Source organism: Thunnus thynnus, chromosome 11 (genome assembly GCF_963924715.1).
Source record: "Thunnus thynnus chromosome 11, fThuThy2.1, whole genome shotgun sequence".
NCBI classification, from domain to species: Eukaryota; Metazoa; Chordata; class Actinopteri; order Scombriformes; family Scombridae; genus Thunnus; species Thunnus thynnus.
The window spans coordinates 21188636-21196832 of NC_089527.1; the positions used below are offsets into that span (position 1 = coordinate 21188636).

The following is an 8197-nucleotide window of genomic DNA, read 5'->3' on the forward strand; positions in this document are numbered from 1 at the left end:
CTACTCATTCAAGTAACACATACTCTAACAAATAACTCAATTCACTGACACGTCATGATCTGTTAACCTGTAGATTCCAGCAGGATTCTTCTGTTTGAAAAACTAGAGACAAACAATTATACGGATGTCCATGCTAGTCAGTTACAGTTGACACATTTAATGATACATTTAAAAAATATTACTCGTTATAGCCACTAGCTAAATAACAAATATATCACAAATGATGACAACACTCTTCTCTTAGACTTTTATCAGATTTGGTCTTCTATTCAGATTGATTAGGAATAATAGTGTCTGTCACTGTGTTCACCCAGGAAGTGCTCTATATAACATCATAAAGGCCAGGCTGTGCATTTTACAAGCTTTTCAAAGCAGAGGTGATTGTGTATAGGAAGAGGGAGGCAGCTGATGCTGGTAAAAGACTACATGTTGAATGGTGAGGAAGTTAATTGTACCCTGCACCAGCAGGGGCTGCTGGAATCACTTTTTCCCTTCTTCCTACTACTTCCCACAACATAAAAGTAGTAGGTCAGCATATGAAGGGAGAGTATGTGCCACTGTGTGTGTGATGGCATTGACTGCTGTTATAATGATATTAGCATTGCTAAAGAAGCTGATTGAAGATCTATTTAAGGCTTGACAAGAGGCCTGCAGAGGCCGTGGTGTTCAAAGGGTAAAAAAAGCAAGCTACTTTAATTGATTTGACAGTGATAGAAACACCGTTCAGTGTGTCTTAGTGTGTTTATTGTGCTTGTGTGAAAGGGCATCAGTGCTTTATAGATGCTTGATGAAACACACATGCTTGTTTGCACACATCCATTCCATTAAGGAAGTGAAAACCCTGTCTTTAAAAAACATTATTATTATCATCATTATCATTTCATTAGCATAGATTCACTGTTTTGATTCCTCCTTCCGTCTCTTCGATATTTGCAACTACTGTAGAGAATAATGAGAGTAGAGCAATATTGTGAGTATTAGAGTGAAACAGTCCTCAAGCATGATATTGAAGACAGCAAGGCCCTTCCATAAATAAATGCACCTACCACAGGAAGCCTCAACCCCTAGCCACATACTTTCACACCCACATACGCACACACCCACATACGCACACACACACACACACACATATGTTGTCATCTCACACATACATACAGAATCAATAATACATTTCTTGTCAAGTAACCAAGAGCCCTTGACGTGTACTCAGACACATGCATGCATGCACAAACACACAAATCAATATCATACTTATTCTCCAGCTTCTCAAGACAAAGAAATGTCTTCTCTGTTATTTCCTCAACTGCTGGAAAAGTGAAGGGGGTATAAAGTAGATCAGACGAATGATTATGCAAAAGACAAACATACATACATACAGTGGGGGAAATAAGTATTCTACATGTTGACATTTTTGTCAGTAAACATATTTCCAGTGCAGCTATTCACATGCAATTAAGACCAGACATTGGTATTAACTCAATAAGGCAACACAGCTAAAGAAATCACAACATTCCAATCAATAAAATAAGTTATGTGTATTAAATTGGAGTGACACAGAAAAAAAGTATTGAACACGCTAACTGAAATGTAGTTAATTAAAACTGATCTCTCACATTGTTCAGAGGAGGATTTTGGTCCATTCTTCTAAGCAGTCTTCAAATGTTGAAGGTTCTGGGGGGCCCGCTGGTGAATCTTTATCTTCAGTTCCTTTCACAAATGTTCTATTGGGTTCAAGTCGGGTGATTGACTGGGCCATTCCAACATCTTTATTTTTCTTTCTCTGGAATCAGTTGAGAGTCTCCTTTGCAGTATGTTTTGGATCATTGTCCTGTTGGAAGGTCCACCCGCATCTCATCCTCACTGTCCTGGTGGATGGCAACAGATTGGGGCAGCTGTGACTCAGGAAGTAGAGCGGGTCATTCACTAATAGGATGATCGGCGGTTCGATTCCCGGCCACATGCACATGCACTTCTCGAGTCCGCATGTCGATGTGTCCTTGGGCAAGATATTGCTCCTGATGGTTGTGCCATCAGTGTGTGAATGATTAGCTTTCCTCTGATGGGCAGGTTGGGACCTTCCATGGTAGCCCCTGTACCCATTCAGCATATGAATATGGGTGAATGTGATTCATAGTGTAAAAGCTCTGTGAGTTGGTCAGAAGAAAGGCGCTATACAAGTACAGTCCATTTACCATTCTTCTCAAGAATATCCCCATACATGGCTCCATTCATTTTTCCTTCAACAATGTGGATTCTGCTGGTACCATGAGAAGAGAAACAGCCCCATACCATAATGCTTCCACCTCCAAACTTCATTGCAGGTGTGGTATTTTTAGGGTCATATGCAGAGCTATTTCTCCTCCAAACATGGCGTGTAGTGTTGTTGCCAAAAATTTAAATTTTGTCACGTCTGATGACACCACATTCTTCCAGTAATCTACAGGCTTCTCTAAATGTTGAGTAGCAAACTTCAAACAAGCTTCAACATGTCTTTTCCTCAGTAATAGAGTCTTACAGGGTGATCATGCATGGTGACTGTGGTGGTGGAGTGCATTGCCTAGTGTTTTCTCTGTGACAAATGTACCTGCTTCTTCCAGGTCTTTATGGAGCTCTTTTTGAGTGGTCCTTGGATGTTGGGCTACTCTTCTGACTAATTTTCTTACTGCCTGGCCAACAATCTTGCGAGGAGCTCCTGTGCGTATTAGGGATGTGCAAAGATCCCAGTATTTGTATTTGTATCTGCATTTGTTGAGGCAGCAAAATTATTTGTATCTGTATTTGTATTCGAATAAAAGTGGAAAGAGGCTTAAAAATCCTGTTTTTGTTTTTATGACACTTTCAATTTTAGAAAATTAAAGTGTTACAATAAGTGTTCATGAATAAACTACCTTATGATGGAGGTTCCCACATGTTATACACCCATAACACAGAGACAGCACACCATGTAATGTGTAAGGAGGAACTTCAAAGGCAATTATTGCTTTGCACTTTTTATTTATTGTCTATTTTTTACAGCCTAACTTTGTGGAAAGGAGAAGGGGAAACACAGGTTATGGAGAGTCCCTTGGGAGCACTTTGCTTGTGTCAGTAGCTCAGCTTTATCTCTGGGGAATACTCCCAACAAATAATTTTTTAAATATTTGTATGAAACAAATATTGATATAAAACCCACTATTTGTGCTTTGCTGAATAATGTATTTGTATTCGGACACATCCCTGGTTCGTAGCCGGTTGATGGTGGAGTGATGATGCTTCCACTTGCGGGTAACGCTATACCATTCCTATGTTGTTCAACAATCTTGTTGCAAAGGTCTTGGGAGAGCTTGTTGCCTCTACCCATCATGAGATAGTTGTTGCGTGACAGCTTGGTTGCAAATGATGCATTCACAGAAGGCTAACCCTTTTTAAAACAGTTGAAGTGCTAATAGCCACATGCACTAACCCAGCTGATTCTAATTAGCACAGGTAAGAGGACTAATTAGTGGAATCACCTGGTGCAGTGCTTTTTCTTACTGCGTGTTCAATTCTTTTTTTTGTGTCAGTCCAATTTAATGCACAGAACCTTTTTTATTGATTGGAATGTTATGATTTCTTTAGCTGTGTTGCTTTATTGAGTTAATGTCAATGTCTGGTCTTCATTTCATATGAATATCTACACTGGAAATATGTTTAATCAAAAACAAGTTGATGTGTTGAATACTTATTTCCCCCACTGTACATACAGACAGACAGAGATTCCTTGCTTTATCTAGAGAGATTACCTCAGTATTTATAATGGAGCCAATTTTAACTATTTAATTCACTGTTAGATAATTTTCTCTAAAATGCATCATGTTTAATAAACTGATCATATGTTTTGGATGAAAACTTAACATAAAAAGGTAAGAGTAACTATAGCTGCCAAATAAATGTGGTGGGATAGTAAATTTCCTTCTGAACTGTTAGATTCAATGTAACATGAAAATATGAAGTAAAGTACAAATGCCTCAAAATTGTACTTGAGTGGGACAAATCTACAGTTACTTTTCAAGACTGGTTTATAGACCAGTGGATAGCAACGTCTAGAATAATTGTAAACAGGAAAAAGAGAGGAATTCCCAGCTTGCTGTTCACCCTGGTTTCAACATCCAGTACAGTCTACTTCAGATGATGTAATTTCTAAGAGCATCCTATACTCTTAAATGATTGTAGTCAATGTTAAAACTTATTTTCAATATCTTTCAATTAAAAAGTCTCTGTTACAAATATTAGAACATTTTTACAGTAACATATGTACAATATTTTAAAAGGTAGAAATAGTACTTCAGATGATTCTTTATTAAATTTAAACCATGTAAACAAATAAGCAAGTATTTTAGAAGCACATATACAAAAGTCACACACACACACAAAACTCTCATAGCTTTTCCCTTTGCACCTGGACAAAATTAGTGATGTGCACCAATAATGGATTGGGCTTTAATTTAATGCACTTGTCTTCACAGTAACATCCTTTATCTTTTCTCACACAACTTTGGCTGAGCCTTTATCACCATCTGCTGGACAGTTTAAACAACTACTTCATTATAGACCATAGATTGAATTGAGCCTCTCCAAGTACTGACTCCTCTGCTTATTATTCGTCCTACGGTCCACATCACCCTGCAGTTGAGGAGGGACCACCTATAGAGACAGAAAGTAAAAATAAAGTTCAATGCAGAAAGGAAAAATGAAAAGCAAAGCAAAGCAGAAAAACATGACTGTGTGAAGTTCTTCTTACCTCTACCCCCGACTGAAGAGGAAACTGGTCTGGGACTGGGTCCTGGTTTGATGTCGTGGTCCTGAGTTTTCTGCTGAGATAGAATTGTGATCGATAATGACACTTTGCTCCAGACTATTTCCAGGTGTTTCAGACACATTATTATAAGAGACTGAGTTCACGCATGGGACAGTGGAATACAAATAAATGATTTAAAAGTAGAGGTGAAAAAGAAATTGATTAATTGATTACTCAAAAATGAATCAGCAACTATTTTGATATTTGATGAATCATTTTAATCATTTGTCAAGTAAAAATATCAAACATTCTCTGGTTGCAGCTTCTCCAATGTGAGGATTTGCTGCTTTTCTTTGTTTTATATTATTGTACATTGAACATCTTTGGGTTTTGGACTGTTTGTCTGGAAAAACTAAATGTTTGAAGTCATCAACATGGATTCTTCAAAATATTCTGGTCTTTTTATTTTGTTATACATTGATACTCACAAGTATCATTTTGTGCCATTAGTGACTGTTATCATGTTTTTATTACTGTTGTGATTAACAGCAATATGGTTACATTTATCAACATTTGGTTAACTTGTTGAGGAAATCCTGTTTCTGGCAGAACTGTGAATGAAGCAATAGTTTGTTGACACTCAGTTGCATTATTGTCAATTCTTTATAGTTATTCTGTTTGCATTACTATTCAGTGACATACAAGCATCCATGCATTCTCTGCATATATACCATGGATACATGCATTGGAGCTTAGGCATATAGCTACAAGTACATTCCTAATCTCCACAGCAACCAGGGCCATAACAAGGACTTTAGAAATACTGAGATCATGAGTGCCCACCAACATCAAAAAACATCTCTAAAATATTTTGATTAGTGAGATTTTTTTTAAAATTTACATTACATTCATATTTTATGTTGAATTATATTGTGTGTATTTCCCAGTATTAAGGTATAAATGCTGTTTCAAATATCATGCTGGAGAAATACTGATGATTGTAGGGCTGCACCTCAATACTTTGAATCAAAATGTATCACAAAGTATAAAAAAGTGTCAAGTATCAAAAGTCAGCATTGGATGCTTTGTCAGATTCTTCCAGGAAACATTTAAACTTTAGAGTATATTTTATGTAGGCAAAACATTGTATTTAACATTGACACATTGAGCAGTTTGATATATTTTGATAAATTAAAAGAAAAGGTTCAAATCATGTTTATACCTCCTACAGTAAGGTATTGTATAAGGACCGATATCAATGCTCAGCCCTTGTTTTTTTTATTTTGTAATTTTTTTGCCTATAAGTGATCAGAATTAAGTATATCAAGTCTATACATACTGGAACGAGCCTGTAATACAACCATGTGTAAGTTTGTAATTGCAGGATGTAAACTTCCCCCAGGTGGCATCACAAGAGATGACAGATTTGAATGGAACTACAATGAAATTGAAGAAAAAGTCACTATGAAAACAGTTGAGTTCTAGTTGATAGATTTATGGATTATTCAGAGTATTGGAAAGACCAAACATGGAAATGTGATTCCTTGTACCTCCCCTGGAGGGGTGGAGGCGGAAATCTCACAGAATTTCAAAACCAAAAGTCTATCTGCATGGCTCGATGGAGGCAGAAAATCAGAAACTGGTTTGTTTGTAATTTAGATAAACTGACCGTTTAAATTCGGACAGATGTGATGTGGTTGAGTTTTATACTGAAATCAGCCTTAGTTCCCGGTGCTGACAACGTTTCTGCACCAAAACAAATGAGAATGAAATAAATTTCAAATCTGAAATCTAAAAGCTATTACTCACCTGCAGAGGCAAACTGCTGCAGCCAAGCCACAAAGAAGCAATCCAATTACAGGTGTAAGTATGTATAGATAATAGCTCCATGAACTGACTTCTGCATAAAATCAGATGTGAATTATTGATGTAGCATGCAGTTTGAGCTTTGAAATGTGTAGACATGATTTAACCTGCTTCATGCTCTACCTACCTTTAGAGATCTCCAACACCCCGTCTCCAACGGTTAAATTCCACTCAGTAATCCATACACCTTTTTCATCAGTTACTTCACACTTATAAAGTCCTGCATCTTCATGCTGAACATCAAGAATATTCAGCTTTGAAGGAAAGTTTGAGTCTATGCTCATTCTTTGAGAGGTGACATTAGAAAATGTCTGATTCATTAAGACGTTAAAAGTAAAAAGTGTTCTTCCTTTGGTCCAGCCGATTTGCTTTGCATTTGTCATGTTGCAAGTGAAAACGGTGGCGTCTCCCTCAGAAACCAGTATGTCCAAGACGTCATCTTCATGAACCTCTAACATTAAAGGAAACAATCATTATAACATGAAATCTGTAGTGAAATCAAGAGAAAAGCATGAATCACAAACACAAATCTCCACTTTACCTGCAAAGACATGGCACATAATTAATAGCTGAATGGAGAGCAGAGCTGCTTGGTCTTGACTGAACATAATAACCTTCAGAATGAAATGAAAGACTGGAACTTAACCATCACTGTTGAGGTGGCTCAGAGAAAAGGAAGTGGTTAGTTGCTGTTCAGCTAAGCTCAAAGTGTATGACTTAATGTTGGTGGAACATAAAGTTACATTCTGGTCAGAGTCAAATGTGATATATTTTTACACGTGAGACGAGTAAAAGCACGTTAAACACTTTTTTCTTACAGCCTGAAATTTAATGACTTCTCCTAATGTGACCCAGAGTATAGAAAAGTGTAATATGTTAATATTTCAACTTTTTAAAAACATTTTTGTAGAGCTGACACACATTATCTGATACACATGTTGCATTCTTCACATTTCATATAATTCATCACTCTCCTGTTTTATGTGATATCGGACTGTTATATAGTGTGATAGTAAATGTTTTTTCTGCATAAACAAAAAATATAAAAACCTGAAGAAAAAGATCTCTGTCTGCTCTGTGAAAGCTTCATTAAGGATTAATGACACATTTATTAATGACTGAGGAGGTATTCATGGATGATTTGTGGTTCAGCAATGTGTTATAGAGCTCAGTATGTGAGGGTTAAGTCACATGTTATAATACTGCAGCACTTTGAGTTTCACTATGAATGAACAGTGTGGTACAAATTAAATGTATTATCATTATTATACAATAATCTAATTCAAATTGAGTTCAAGCCTGGTCCTTTTTGAAAATAAACTGTGAAAATGATCACATTACTCATTTTTCACTTCAGTTAGTCTTGTAATAAGTAAGGGATAACCAACAAGTAGGTGTGTGTTAAACGGTTTTCAGGCATGACGTGGAGGCAAAGTACCACCCTCCGCTTCGATGTGAACCCTTTAACACACACCTACTCGTTGATTATCCCTTACATATAGAATGCACAAAATATGCATGTTCAGTGAAAACCACCTCTGCATTGTGTTGAACTCATTTCATGCTTTATGATGC

General features: G+C 36.8%; 1 long non-coding RNA gene across 3 annotated transcripts; it reads right to left on the minus strand.

Moving 5' to 3' along the window:
• Positions 1–4302: 4302 nt before the first annotated feature.
• Positions 4303–7341, minus strand: LOC137192802 (uncharacterized). Of its 3 annotated transcripts, none has more exons than XR_010930633.1 (5): positions 7164–7341; positions 6750–7073; positions 6566–6656; positions 4760–4829; positions 4303–4662 (listed from the first exon to the last, which is right to left on the minus strand). It is a non-coding gene; the product is annotated as an uncharacterized lncRNA (long non-coding RNA). The 3 variants fall into 3 exon arrangements; XR_010930631.1 differs by having other exon boundaries at positions 4760–4832; XR_010930632.1 differs by having other exon boundaries at positions 4760–4832; positions 6750–6990; positions 7103–7341.
• Positions 7342–8197: the final 856 nt, after the last annotated feature.